Consider the following 15,616-nt stretch of genomic DNA (forward strand, 5'->3'; position numbering starts at 1 on the left):
TTCCCCATTTGGCCCTGTTTCGGGGGGGTTTGAAGTGGCTAGGTATGAGCAGAAGCAGGTGCCTGCGTGTGTTTTGTTCGTAGCGGCTGATCGGGTTTGAACTCACCCTCATGCTTGTAATTACCCGACTCGTATTTCGCCGGAGATTTTCCCCGGCTATGTGTGCTCCTCCGCGGCGCAAAAGGGCGGCGGAGGAGTCCAGAGTGACATCTGCTAAGCCTTAAGTCCTGGAAGGGCCCGAAATAACGCGGCTGGGTCGGGCTGCCTTTGTTGCACTCGCAGAGATCAGCTGGAGGACAAATGGTGAGATTCCTACTCAGCGGGAGGTCATTAGAAAAAAAAAAAGAAGAAAGCATATACACACACACACACCTTTACTGTATGTGCAAACCAGACCGCACACAGATGACACACTGGAGGCAGAGAGCCTCATTACATGGTCGGATCAAACATCAAAGCGTAGATTTCTATCATGAGCTGACACAACCTCGACTGATCCTCAGCTCCAGTCTCTCTGCTCTTAATGGCGAGCAGGGGGGGGGCGAGGGGGCGGCTTGAGCTCTGACCCAAGATCGATCCGCTGTGTCTGTCGAGACTAATCCGGGAGGAGCCCGCACCTGACCGGCAGCGGCCGCTGATGTGGAAAGTCGGAGGTTCACGACGCAACGCGGTTCAGCCGCCGAGGTTCAAGCGGTCACAGATGAACCGGAGGAGGAAACGAGAGGTCGTGCTCTCAGAGAACAAAGAGAGCATCGTCCCTCTGCACGCTAGCCGCTGACAGCTAACAGGATTCTTTCATTACCAGCAAGCGGCTCCGCTCTGCTCGAATGTTCCATTTCCCACCGAAGAGCAGAGAACCAGAGGATGCTGGGAAGTCTCTGTACGGCGAGGCTGCCAAACGATCAGAAAATGTACAGTTTTTACGATATCAGTCCACGGATCCAAATACCACGGTGAAAAGCTAAACTATGAATCCCATGTACTTCAGCATACTCTTATTAATAACGTTGTTTTTCTAATTTATCATAAACCCCTGATGATTTGCCACGTTTCTCACCAAAAAACTACTTTTTACATTTGAACATGTTGTGATAACGTGACAATTTACCTTAGTCCAACACTCGTATTTACTGTATAGCAGTTTAAACGCATCTCAACTCAATTCACCCTCTGTATGCGTAGACACGCTGTCCTCCAGCTGAGTCCAACAGAGAAAAAGCAAAGAATTATCACATTAATCAAGGGATAACCAGCAGCATATCACAATAGTATTATTATCAACTAATCATTTAATACACCATGGACTTGGATAAGCAGAGGATAATGGACCTGGAGGAATAACCCATTAGAAAATAAACAATCAATTGAATTTTACACAATGTTAAACAAGAGCCTCAACGTATTTGCAGAAAATCACACGCAAAAACATTTTTATAAAATACTACGTGTATACTACACTACGTGTATATTTTTTAAATTTAACCCCCCACCCAGTTATTGCCACTAAGCGATTGTAGATCAAATTAAATTAAATACATAATGGATTAAAATACTTCCGCATATAGATAAATAAATACAAATTTCAATATTTTTCAAAAACGTTTAAAATTGGTTATTTTCTCTATTTGAGAACATTTTTCAAAATGGGGTTGTAAGGGGTCTTTAATACAAATTAGGTTGCATTATGGGAAGTGTATTTATTTTGTTTTTATTTTCGGTGTTTCTTTATATAGTCTTTATATTTTGATTAAACGGTGTACATCTTCGTGCACATGCAGGAAGTGCTGTGTATGTCGAGTGGGTTATTATGATTATAAACGCTCCCTGTACCCCCCCCCTCCCCCTCTCATCTCCTCCAGGATGGTGTGATGGTGCATGTAACACCTCCCCGTATCACGGGGAGAAATCCCCCGTAGTCTTGCATTAGCTTGACTTGCCACGTTTGCAGAAAAAAAAGAAAAAGAAAATCAGAATTATAAATAAAAGGTAATGGCGCTATTATCATGCTCTCTTACGATCCCGAGCACCGCGCCTCACCTTTCTATTTGAATAATGATTTATAATCATATTAGTTCTCTCCGGAGCCCTGCTCTGGAAAAGTAAAAAGCTATTATCCAGTTGTCAGCTTCCAGGAGACGCCGAGGGAGATGGAGCGATGATGCTGACACACACGCATACTGTAGCTGCACGCGCACACTCGTCGCACACACTCTACGCACACTCTACACACACTCTAGGAAGCATGCATACACGGAGCTCTTCTGCTGCGCGCACAATCACCAGCGCATACACACATCAGCGCACACACATGCTTTTTTCAGGCTCAGTAGATGAAGGAAAAAAAAAGGATTTCATGCAGAAATGCTGTTTGCAAATTGTTGCGTTTGTTTAACCCAGCCTGGAGCGCCAGGTGGGTGGAGTTTAACAGCCGGAGAATCACGTGTCAGTCACACAATATTGACTTCAAAACACGCTGCGGTGTCTGAGCTCAAATGTAGATATCAACATGGCCTTGGAAACGAACAAGAAAAATAAATATTTCAAATATATTTTCTGTTTATTTTTTAAGCCTGGATGTTTCCAGCAGAAATGCTGCCTAAAACTGGAACAATTTCACAAAATTAGCATTATTATTACAGTATAATTAATATGATACACGTATTTCTTGTCCATGCTGGAGAAATACGTTTATGATATAAAATAAATGAGACAGAAGCAACGCTGGGTATCTAAATGTGGAGGTGAACCACAGCGTGATGGATACGGAGACACATACAGATAGCGAGCTGCAAAGAAAATAAGATATCATGCATCGCTGATCAATACTGTCACCTGCTTGGCCTAATCCTCTAAAACACATTTGGGCAGAACGCGATGGCTGGGTTATATCAGGAAGGTAGGGGGATCTGGATTTGAATTGAGCATTAAAAACTAGATTATCATTAAGTCATTTTTTACTCTGCTGGTTTTAGATTGACACATCAGATTATTGCTGCGACAAAGAAAAACAGTAGTGAGATGTCTTTTTACAGGTCGCTTCTGTTTATTGTACTAATTAAAAGCAGTAAACTAGCTGGCGGATGCAGCTTTTGCCTGTATTTCACATTTTATGTTTTGCAATTATTACTGTCATTATTATAAACCTTTCCCTGAGACACGGAATGGTACGGACGCATGGATGTTGGAACTCACTCTACATCTCATGCAAACATGGCTTTTCGGGCCTTTCAAATTAAAAGCCTATCTGACACGTTTGGAAGACAACATTTTGAAGCTTTGGAGAAACGGTTGAATGAATGAATGACTGACCAACGTGTCCACAAGAAAAGGTAGAAAGTACCGACAAAACACGTCCTGGAGAAAACAGAAAATAAATGCAGAAAACACACAAATAATTTAACAGAAACTGCGTCTTATGAAAAGGCAATAAAAGCTTAAAACGGCGTCCACTGATCTCTAACGCCCACACAGACTGCTCACACACACTAATCTGGGAGAATGTGAATACTGTGGTCTTTACACCCCCCCCCCCCCCCCTCTCAAAGATTCACAGGTACCATCCGTTCAGGTCAAAATGGTCAGAACGCACCAAGAAAACACACAGAAGCACATACGGCTGTGACATTTCGCACTGGGTTTCGCTTGCGGACAAGCCGCCGCTCTGACCCTGGCCTCATTTCCTCGGCACTGGGGGGACGGGGGGGACGGGGGGGGGGGGGGGGGGGGGGGGGGGGCAACACAAAGAGCGGGCCAGCCGGTAATTACACCATGCAAATGCCACTTACGCCACTGCGCCGCCTCATTTGGCTTGGTGTTCATCACTGGTAGCGCACACACACACCCACACACGCACATTCAGCGGTGCCCAGTGGACGGAGGGGGGGGGGGGGGGGGGCGTCATCTGTGCATTCATTCATTTCGAAATGTCTTCCGTTTTTTCTTTCCCCTTTTGTTTTTTTGTCTTTCAGATATTTCACCTCGTTCCTTTAGTACGAGGGGGGGTGGGGGGATGTTATGCCCCCTCCCCGAGTGTCTGAGGGTGAGACAGGTAGAGCTCCCGCCAGCTGGTTGGAACAGGTGCGCAGGCTGAGCATTCCCATTGGACGTATCCGTGCAGTTGGCAGCAGACCAGGCACTGACGGGTAAAGCCTCGTCCTCCGCCCCCCCCCCCCCCCACCAACACCTCCTGGTTTTTGTCTTTTGGCCCCACCCTCAGAGTCGGCCGGGCGGCGCTCAAACACAAACCAGGCGAAGCCGTGTTTAAGTGCGAGAGGGGAGAGTAACTACGCATGAAGGAAAGCTCCCTGCACACACTTGGGGGAGGGAGGGGGTCGGGGGGGAATCTCCATGTTTCTCCAAACCCGCTTAACCGGGAAAAACACGTTTCCCTCGTTTCATATTTTTTCAAATCCCCGAAATAGAAAACGCCTCACTAGGTTCTGTCCTACCGACGGCTCCAGCGGCTCTGCGGCTCTCGTGCGAGTCTCCCTGGGGTGAACTCTCGCCTTTTCCTTTTGAAGCACTTCCGCGGGGCGCGGGGTCACAGATGAGGTCATATCCTGTCTTCCCTGATCAGGCCTGAGGGACCGGCTGCAGATGTGTGTGCGTGGAGGGGCGCCGAGAGGTCCAGTTTCTCATGAAAAGAGATAGCGGAGGCCTCTCGCTTTGGTGTCCTTCGACTTGCTGAAGCTTCTCAGGGTTTTTTGGAGGAGGTTAAATTCTTCTTTGGGGTTGTTCTCTCCCACAGGAGTGACCGAAATACACCGAGAAACCCTTCGTATCCGAGGTTGACAGCTCAGCTGGCAAAAACCTTCGAGGTGCTTTGGGTTTTGTTTTTTTTGGAAAATAATTATTTGGGTGGAGTCCAGAGGAGGAATGAATGAAGGTTATTGGAAGACAGGAAGATTCTGTGCCACCAATAAATCGATAGCGATACCGCTGGAATCAAGCACAGTGTTCCGTAACATAAATATATGAATGTTAATGTGCTGAATAGATATTTATTGGTGCAATAATCTTGGAAATCAACAGAAATTCCAAATGAATAATTTTTGTGCAGCGACAAATTAGTCAAAACTCAAATAGGAATTAGAACTCAAGTAAATAATTTAGGGCTGAAAATAAAGGTTCCACATTAATCTGCCGACTGTCTTCCTAAATGTCAAATAGAATAGTGAGAAGCATCATTCCGGTTTCTCAAAGTCTAGGGTGATGTCGTTAAATGTCGTACTTGGTCCAAAACCTCCCAGAACAGGAGACGCCTACTTTAAAAGTAGAAAATTGCCATATTTAAGAGGCTGAAAGCAGTATTTTCTGTATTATGTATTATTTCTTGTGTTATAAATCATCCACTCATCGTAGCAGCTCTAACACAAAGTGTACAAACATAGAACTACATTGAATAGATGAGCACCACAATTCCTGATATCCAACCAGGCTAACTGAGTCAGCATGGCCTTGATATCCGTGTATAAATAAAACTATTACACACTTAACTGCAAAACAACCCCCGCTCCAGAAAACAGAAGAACCACCGGGCCACTGCTTTGTCAATAATTGCAGTGGAAGTGCTAATAGAGCATTATGGGAGCCCGGGGACCAATGCTGACAGGTGATTTATGTCGCCGCTGACGACTCCGGCCCTCGAACGGAGCCCTGATAAAAGAAGAGCCAGATTGGAACAAGCAGAATGATGAATAGACTACACGACCTAGAGACCCGTCTCATTAGAGGCAGGGAGAGAGAGACGGCGCTCCGGCCATTTAGCTAATGTAGCGAGTCATTGTGTGCGTGCGTGTGTGTGTGCGCATCCATCTGCATATATGCTTTCATGTCTGTGTGTGTGTGTGTGTGTGTGTGGGTCTGTGTGTGTGTGAGGGACCTGAGCCGCGCCAGTAGCAGGTTGGAAATTAATGACACACTAAATATATGGCGGGGAAGCTTGACCCCGGATAATGGCGACATATAGGATTAACCTTGGCTGTCACTTGGGGCCATTGTTAGCCCGCATGCTGCTACAAGTAAACAGAGAGGAGGAGGAGGGGTGGGTGGGGGGGCTCCCGATAGGTGTTTGTGAGACCCCGTGCTGTTGGAAGAAAAGAATGAGAAGAAAAATAAAAGCATGCTGATGTTTTCCCTTTGCTGCTTGTGGGGATCAAGCGCTGCATTTAGGATTAAAGGATTCAAAGTTAGCGTTTCATAAATAGCCAAAGGACGCAGGGCGGAGAAAGCGCAGCAAGGTGGATTATGAGCGATGGATTCCAGGAGGACAGAGGAGATTTGTTGGGCTTTTTCAACTTTAGGACAACGACTTGGATTCAGGGAAAGTGGAAATTTAATATGCAGATTCATCAGAGAAATGCGTGTGAATAGAACTGTCACCTGCAACCCTGCACATAGCAACATGAGGCAGCACTGTGTGCAGAGATTCCAAATGATTAAAATGGTGACATGTGATGAAAATCAAGTCCGTAGGATTCATCTTCCTGGGACCGTGATTTTCTGCAGCAAAAAAAAAAAGGTAAAGAATCTATAAAGTCAGTAGGATAAATCCTCTGGGGAACACGGAAGTATGTACAAAATGTCACGACAACAGCTGATGAGATATTTCCATCCGGGCCGAGCCACACTGACGATCACGCTCAGCCCTCGCCGGCAACCCCCCAAAAAACGCCAGATCTGTACGATTCATTGTCCCCACAAGTCAGCGTATTCACATTTCAGAAGTTCCCCGGCCGAAGCCTCCTGCTTTTATTGCCATGATGGATTTCCCATTTAGCTTGACCCTATATTCATTAAAAGAGGATTTAAGCCCGTTAGAAAGGGAGAGGAGAGGCCCCTTGGGGAGCGTGTTTGCTCTACTGGTCCCCGCACACACACACACACACACACACACTGGCCTATAACTCTCCCTCAGACAGGGCTTGTTAGGTGCTGAGGGCCGGGGAGGAGGGTCCAGGTTTTATTAGTGGAAGCAGCTGCACTCCTCTCTGGCTCTATAAAAGGTAATTACTGCTGGTGGTAACAAGCTAATTGATTGCTAATTAGGTAAATCAGTTCTCTAAGTGCTGCCCCGTTTATTGACAGATGGGGACGGTGTGTGTGTGTGTGTGTTTGTGTGAAGAATGTGGGCAGATAGATGCTCGTAGGTGAGTTTAGGTGTGCATTATTACCCCACACGAGATAAAGGCGGGCCCCCGGGTGTCGCGGGCGCCTTCGCCATTGGACGGCGCCAAAGAAAAAAGTATAACGTGATTGATCCGGCGAGGGCTCGCTGTCAGGGAGGAAATGAGGGCTGAATGGGGGGCGGCGCACGGTCTGCCGGCGCACTCTGGAGACCACCAGGGCCCCCGTATGCACTTTCACATGGAAATGAGGGGCCGAGCTGACACAGAGGGAAGGGGGGGGGGCTCGCATCATCAGAAGGCGCGACAGCAGGAGAAGCAGAAAGGAGGAGCGAGAAATGGGTAGGACTTTTTTTTTTAAAACACCTGAAAATCTGAAATATGTTTTTGTGCCGACGGCATTGTGCCGGTTTGAGCGTAAAGGTCAGCGGGATTCTGCGGGCGCGACACCCTCCACCCCAAAACTGCCTGCCTGAGGTTTGCAGAACCACTGACATCTTTTAAATCAAGTTATTCTTTAAGCTCATTATTTATTTTGCTTAGCATAATTTAGTGTCTAATTTGTTGTCTTAATTCTTTTCATGTCTCTTTTATGTAAAGCACTTTGTCATGTTGCTTGTTTACTTATATCTATTGTTTAGTATTTTTCATTCTTCACCCTTTTAATGTAAAGCCCATTGTGAAATATGATACACTTAAAAGATTAAATACCATTATTGAGCAAGATTGTGAAATTCGACCTCCGATCTCCCTGAGACCGATAAAACAAGAACACACAAGTCGAGTTAAGATTAAATAATTAAATGTGAAAAGAATTAACAGAGAATTATGGAAAATAAAACCCAGTGTGATTTTGAATAAATATGTTTATTCAAAGGAACAAAATCTTCCTTTCTCAAAGGCCTCTTACTTGGGATGTTACCAGCTGTCTCTGAAACTTTCATTTTACACTCCAATGAATAAAAACTCACCATATTCATTTGCCATCAGTTTGCCTAAAATTTAAGCCCCAAATTGAATTGAATTTTCAATGTTTTCATATAAACTTTTTTCCTCCCCATATAGTTAATCCCCATTTTTTGTTGAATATTGAATTGAAGATAAATTATAACAATTCTGTTATTCCTCCATCATAACACCTCTCCCCCAGGAGGCCTCTGCGTGAGCTCCTGCTTGTTTCTCCATCCCCGCTTCTGGTGGGTGGGGGGGGGTGGCGTGGGAGACATTGGCGTTGGACGTGCCCGCTTTACGCTCGCCGCCGCCACGTCACCGTGGGTGGCACGGCCAGCCGCACCAGTTGTTTGGGGGCGATTTACTGCCCTCGGGGTGAAAGGTTTACTGAAGCAGGACTAGTTGGTGTGAGGCTAAAATAGGGATTTGGTGAAGGCTGGGGGGTCCGAAGCCCCCCCGCCCCCTCCCCGCAGAACTGCTGGCACCTGCCTCGAGGGCCCGCCAAAACACACACAAACACACACACACACACTCCACATCTACACCGGCATGTACATTCGCGCCGATCTGTTGGTGTCCGTGTGCAGATCGCTCTCTCCTTCGCTTCCTCCCTCTGGTTCGGCTTAAGTGCACACTTTCACAATGCCGGGCTCGCGGTGGAACGCCGCCGCCGGAGTTTGAAAAAGTTAAATCGCAGGGCGCCGTGGACGGGAGTGTGGAAAACTGTGCCACAACAATTGCAAATGTATCATATGTGTCAATAATGCTGTGCATCAGGTTTGTAAATGACGACGATTGATCCACTTTGGTGGTTGTTACTAGATCTTGTTTTTGTTTTTATTTACTGGGTAGGGAATTAAATGGAATACAATTATGTGTCGTCCTTTTTTTTCTTAAAGGAACATCCTTTTCTCCCTTTATTTTTTCAAAATAAGATTCTGTGACCCGACTTTTCTATCGTGCTCTCTGTGATCTTCAGAGGGATCAGCATCCATTGCACAATATTATTTACTGTAGAGTAAGCACTTAACTTAGAAATCCTTGATTTGATGTTCTGATACCACCGGCTCCAGGCCGGGAGCAGGTTAGCTTAGCTTAGCACAATGCCTGGAAGAAGAGGGAAACAGCTAGCTTATGTCTGTCCAAATAAGACTTACAGCTCGTTAGTTCCACATATTGGACGAAGAAATACAACTCCACTGCTCCTTCAACAGACGGCCGAAACAAAAAGTCCCGTCATCTGTTCCCCTTTGATGCTCGAGTCCTCGAAGGCATTGTGGCGTTTTTTTCCGCATTTTCCCTTAATCGTCCGCTTACCTTCGCAGCACAGATAAAGCAGGTTGTGACCTTTTTTGCCCTCGCTGCTCTGGCGAGACCGCCTTCGGACCACCGGACCACAGCGCGACCCCTCCCTCCCGCCCCGACACCCACCAACATCCTGCCTTTCTCCCTCTCCCCTTTCGACTTCTCTTGCGAAACCCGGCGTGGAACATCGCCGTCTAGACGCGGCGGGGTGAAAGGAGATGAGCCACCAGTGCTCGCTCATCCTTTTGTCCCCCCCCCCCACCGCCTCACCCCACCCTCCTCGACCTCCAGCTCCCTCCGTCTGCCCTGCATTGTGGGGGAAACAATACGGTGTCAGTGCCTCTTCCTAAACATGTTGGGGTATTAAAATCACCCTCGATACGAGCCGCAGGGGTGGGGAGGAGGGTCAGAGCGAGAGCTGTCATGCCAACACACACACACACACACACACTTTGACCTATAGGGGAGGGGGGGCCTCCCGGACCCAGTTGTGTCAATCAGGAGGAGTTCAAAAGCCAGGAAATATTCCGTCACACACACAGAGGCCTAAACTTGGCTGCGCACACAGAGAAGATGTGTCAGTCAAAACACATGGCAACCAGGGGCCTTTCAGGGTGTGTGTGTGTGTGTGTGTGTGTGTGTGTGTCTGGGGGTCAAGTTCCTGTGAAAACACTGATCCCACCCAGCGATCCCCCAACACGCCCGCCCACCCCAGCTCATCCACCGACGGAGCCAGGTCTCTCTCTCTCTCTCTCTCTCTCTCGCTTCCATCCTCCGATGTGACTAAACACGTCGTTGCCGTGGAGACCACAGCTTCATATTGTAATCGGTGTTCATTGTCAAACTCGTCTGCCCTCCTTGTGTGTGTACCAGGGGCGTTTCCCGTCCGTGTCTTCGGGGCCACAGTTGGGGTGGAATTTTTTTCAGATTTAATTTGATTGGCTTTGGTGGTTTATATGATTTTGGGGCGGAGCTTGAAGTTTTGGATACCTACTGTGAATTTTGGGGCTTTATCATTTTGCACATTTTGCATATGTAAGAAGAGAAATTTTAAATAAAAATATTTTTAAACACGACAAATAAAAAAATAGTGAACGCTGGATGCACTTTATGGGCATATTTATAATTATTGGGCCTGCTAACTGGGTATTGGTATTGTAAACTACAAGTTTAAAAACAAAATGCGGCGTGAGAGAGAAGTATATACCCTGGCAACCACTTAGCCCATGTCGACCAAAAACAAAAGAAGACATTCAGTAAGCAAATGCGCCATTTCAGACAAAACTACATTTTTTCAATCGTGGTTTCAAACCAAATGGGCGGGTTTGAGGGTCCGATCGGCCCAAAGTCTGGTTCCACTCAACCCCGACCACACCGACTCCTTTCCCTGAACCCAGAGGTCTCCAAGCTGTGCTAAAATGCCTGCGCACACACACACACTCTTATCATTCTCCAAAGGGTGTAACACACACACACACGTACGTGGCACAGATAATTCAGTTGCTCTCCTCCGCAGTGACCCAAGCGGACAATAAAGCCTCTCCACAATGGAAATGTTAATTTCCTCATTATCGGCCCTCTTAATTATTTGTTGTGACGGATAATTGCATGCGGGGCGTTTGATATCAGCAATAACCTTCTGCCTGCGTTGTCAAGGGGGCCTTGTCCCCCCCTCCAGCACCCCCCCAGCCTTACGAACGTGGCTTTTCACCGGAGACAAAGAGCGAAGAGCGTGCGCACATAACCTTTTCTAAAGCACCGCGCCGCCTCTCCCCTCGCCATAATAGGAATAAATATTATAGATTAATTAATCCGGGCTGATTATAATTTAATCACTTTGCCTCCCGGGGTCACTGTATTATTATCCCACTTAGTGCGTGGCGTGTACACATACGCACACACACACACACACACACACATGCAGAAACAAATGGCATTATTCCAAACCCTGAGTGATGTTTTCTGCCAGTTTACTGACTTATTAATTACCAGTAACATTGTATTACAAGGCTTTGGGCGGTTTTAGTGAATATACACTCAGACAAGCAACAGCACTGGTTTGGCAACAGGAAAGGAAAAGATTGGGAATAAATCCTGGTGTGTTTCCAACATTTAAAGCCATAGATGGGAATTTTGAAGAAGCCGGATTTCAATTAAAAATGAAAAATTCATTCTTCTTCTTCTTTTTTTTTAGGTGTCAACGCGCCGTCTTTTGTCACTAAACCGCACACAAAATGATACGCTTCGGCAAGGAAATTACACGGCATGCCAATACAGCACACCGAAATTGAGTTTTCCAAATCACAATAAAAACAAGATCTTTGTGCAAGAGCTGAGAAAGAGTCGGCATGGCAGCAAAGTGCTGGGGCCGATCTAAGCCGGTGCAGAGAGAATGTGGGATTTATTACATGATCAGCACAAACGCTGGGGGATTAAAAAAAAAAGAAAGGGGGGAAATCGGTCAAGCGGAGAGCAAGATACTGATGTATCCTGGATCCTACATTTCCCATGATGCAACTAAACAGCACCTACCGTTTGACCCTGAAGGCTTGTGCATAAAAAAAAAAAGCTTGCAGGAGCGCCACAGAGCACATTACGCACCTGTTTTTACTTAGCCGCTTTGGGTGGAAAAAACAGCGGCGTGGCCCTTTAAAGAGCCTCTGCAAAAATACCTTATCATCCTCCTCACTGAAAGAAACTACAGAGGAGCCAAACCCTTCTGCTGTGTACAAGTCCGGGTCTCCCTCTAAGCACATCTACGTGTGACTTGGCAAAGCCGGCTGGCACTCGGTCCAAGACGTTATGGAAAGCGGGTGATTAAAGAAAATAAAAGACAAAACAAAAAAACTGAGAGAAACCTGCCTCACTCAGTAAACAAATCCACAAAGCAGAGAGCAGAATCAAAGCGACTGAAGGGTGGATCGCAGCTTTACTGTCATAGCAACGAGTGGCGGGACAAACGACTCCCCAGTAAGAAAAGACAAAAAACACATTTCATGTCTTGTCGAGTCCAATTTGCTGCGTACCAAAGTGTGGTGGAGGAGAAGCTACTTCTGCGTTAAGTGCAGCACTGCTGTTTGTCTGCATTCTTTAGATGTTTCATATATCCGCCCACCGCCATGTTGTAACACTTCTCTCCTTCGTGCATCTCTATATGCGAGATATTGTGCCTTGTCCATTGTGCAGGAAGATTGTCCCCCGTGAGAACATAAATAGGGTATAAATCCTTATTATAAAATGCATTATAAAATTATGTATTTTAAATTTTTGGAGGTCATTTTACATTTAGACTTAGTTATTTAGTATTATTTTTTAAATAAAAGATTTATAATAAAATACCAATACATATATGATATTTAAAAAATACTATATTTATTATTTAATCTTAATATTATTGCAAATATATTATTACCTTGATGATACTGATGGGATATAACATAAATATGAAGAGATGATCGAATGGAAGGGATCGGAGAGCTTGCTTCATTTTAAAATACATTCATCATTGTATTATTAAAGAATAATAAAGTCACTAATACAATGAGGGCAATGTGCTACAGAATTCAATACAGGAATTACCCCTTTGCACATAACTAATGTTCTAATTGTAAATCACATGTCAATTACCGGCCTAATTAGTAAACAATGAAACTATTAAACCACTTGTACGTTGTTTAATAAGGTTATGAACATAAAAGGTAACTAAGGCTCTGCGTACAGGTGCGCCGGGCAAAGTGTTTAGCCTCTCTGTGCCCGGAAAACACACACACACACACACACACACACACTTGACACGGTACAAAGTGATTTTAAACCCCTCACATTCTGCACATGGTGTCCTTCATTTTTTCCCCCCACTGAAGTGCTGCTGGTGTCCATCTTCTCACACACACACACACACACACACAAGCAGGCTTATCCTACCTCCCACATGTGTGACAGGTGTCGGGCCCAGTGGGAGCATTTACAGCCTTTAAACCCTTGACATTTGACCCTTGACCTTCTCCACCCCCCCCCCCGGCCCGAGGCACCTGCAGTGGCCCAGAGAAACTGCTCTTGCGAGCGGTGGAACCTGTCGTGTGTCGATATGTAACTGTGACGCGCGGAGGAAAACTCTCAGCAGGAGAAACGTGTGTATGTGACGCAAAAACATATTTTAGAAAATACATGCAAGTCTGGTAAACTAAATGAAATTTAAAAAAGGAACATGGGCAAATTGTTTGCAAAGAGAAGAATCTTAAAAAACAAATACAGACCCTGAAAACAATCTGTATTAATTCCATAAATGGGGCAGCCAATCCCGTAGCTGTAGCCGCCCCTTTCTCTTTGAGTGCCAGAAACGTACATTTTGACATAAAAAAACCCATCTGAATGCTATTAAAAATGACAGGAATTATTATTGTGGGACAAAGCCGCTTTTCGTTGGAGTTTCAAAAATGTCTGATATTATCTCACTCTTTGTGTCTCCCACATGTTGAATCGTGGTCTGATCACTTGTCTAATATCGTGTCAAGTATTTATTTCCTATTTCCATTTTACAGTCCACTAAGAAATGTGTTTTTATGTGTTATTAGTGCACAGTAGAAACTAAACACAATATGAAGATTTACTTCTTTGAACGGTTTTATGCAAAGACATTAACAATAACGAACAAGAATTAAGTAACTTTATGGTTCTAGATAATATTTGAAAAGAAAATTAAAACCCTTTTTCTCTAACACAAATTGAGACAACTTCTGAGTCAATTCATTTTTATACGTTACGTTTATATTGTCTTACGTATTTAATACATGTTACACCACGTTAAACTCCAGATTAAATCAAAATAAATGTATATTTTACACAAATAAAAGCGCAGCCATTTGGAAAGTTATTCTTAAAACTTTTAAAGTGTAAAAGGGAATCAAAATCTGTTTTTTTTAAAGATCTGCAAGACAAAGACAGAAATAGAAGACAGTTCCGCAATCAGCGAGAAAAACTCTGACCCCTGAAGTCGATTATAGATTATATAATTATTATAGAGAAGATTATTAAAAGAATGAGGACAATTACGTACTTGCTCGTTCCTGCAACTCGCCACGGCTGATGTGTTTGTGCGTCCACCACGAGGTCTTTATCAAGCAATCAGACATTAACATGCGTACAGTGTGTACAGCTGTGCAAAAAATAAATAAACACACACACACACACACAGACACACACATGGCGCCACATTTGAACAAGGCCCAGCAGCTGTACGTCTTTTCTGTTTTGGGCGCTGAAACGGGGGAAACTTAATTAAAACTCACAATGATTTGAATATGCATTGAGTGTGTTTGTGTTTGGTTTGGAAAGTGGGACCCCCTCCCCCCCTCCCCCCGGCCCCCCGCCCCTCCCTCCCCAGTGTGTTGGTAGTGAAGTGAGTTTAAAAGAGGATAAACACCCCCTTTAACTCTCCCCTCATTTCCTCCACAGCCTCCTTAATTTAATCCCCACACACACATGCCTAGACGCACATGGCTGGCTGCAGGTTGACCCTTGACCCGGGACAGATTTCACGGATTATCCCATCTTTGTCCGAGCGATGCCTTCCCTGATCCACCACTTTGCCTTCATGTTAAAAAAGAAAAGAAAAAGAAAAAGGCTCCTTCCCTGCTCTCCTTTCTCTTCTTGCTCTAGCTGTTAAAGCCTCAGCATGCTTTATTCTCAGGATTTGCCACCGCTGCCACTGTTTTTTTGTAAATTGCATAAATACAAAGGAGGCTGGAAAAGACGGATTGTGGAGGGACACAAGAAGATGAGAAGTAAGAGAGGTAGGCGGCAGAGAGAAATACTATATATATATTTATATATATGTGAATATATATATATATATGAAGGACAGCAAAAGGGAGGATAATCATCCATTTTGACATGTTATTTTTCCTCATTTAATGTCATTGCGGGGAAAGTCATGAGCATTCTGAAGATGTAATTCTTCTTGTCAAAACACTTTGTGTTTCAACATTTTCCACTAAAAAAGAGCAAATGAAAAACAGAAAAGGGGAGGAGGGGGTGGTGGGGGGGTTAAGGGAGGTTAAGCTCTGAGAGAGGCCAAAACGAGCGGAGAAAAGAGATAGAAAGAGAATGAAATGAAGACAGGGGTTTAGTAGCCGCGGAGGCAAGGAGGGAGGGAGGGAAGTTAAACGCTACCCCCCCATCCCTCCCCACCTTAACCTTTGAAGTGAACAGATTGCTTCCAGGGCAGAGGGAAAAGC

Source organism: Gasterosteus aculeatus, chromosome 1 (genome assembly GCF_964276395.1).
Source record: "Gasterosteus aculeatus chromosome 1, fGasAcu3.hap1.1, whole genome shotgun sequence".
NCBI lineage: Eukaryota > Metazoa > Chordata > Actinopteri > Perciformes > Gasterosteidae > Gasterosteus > Gasterosteus aculeatus.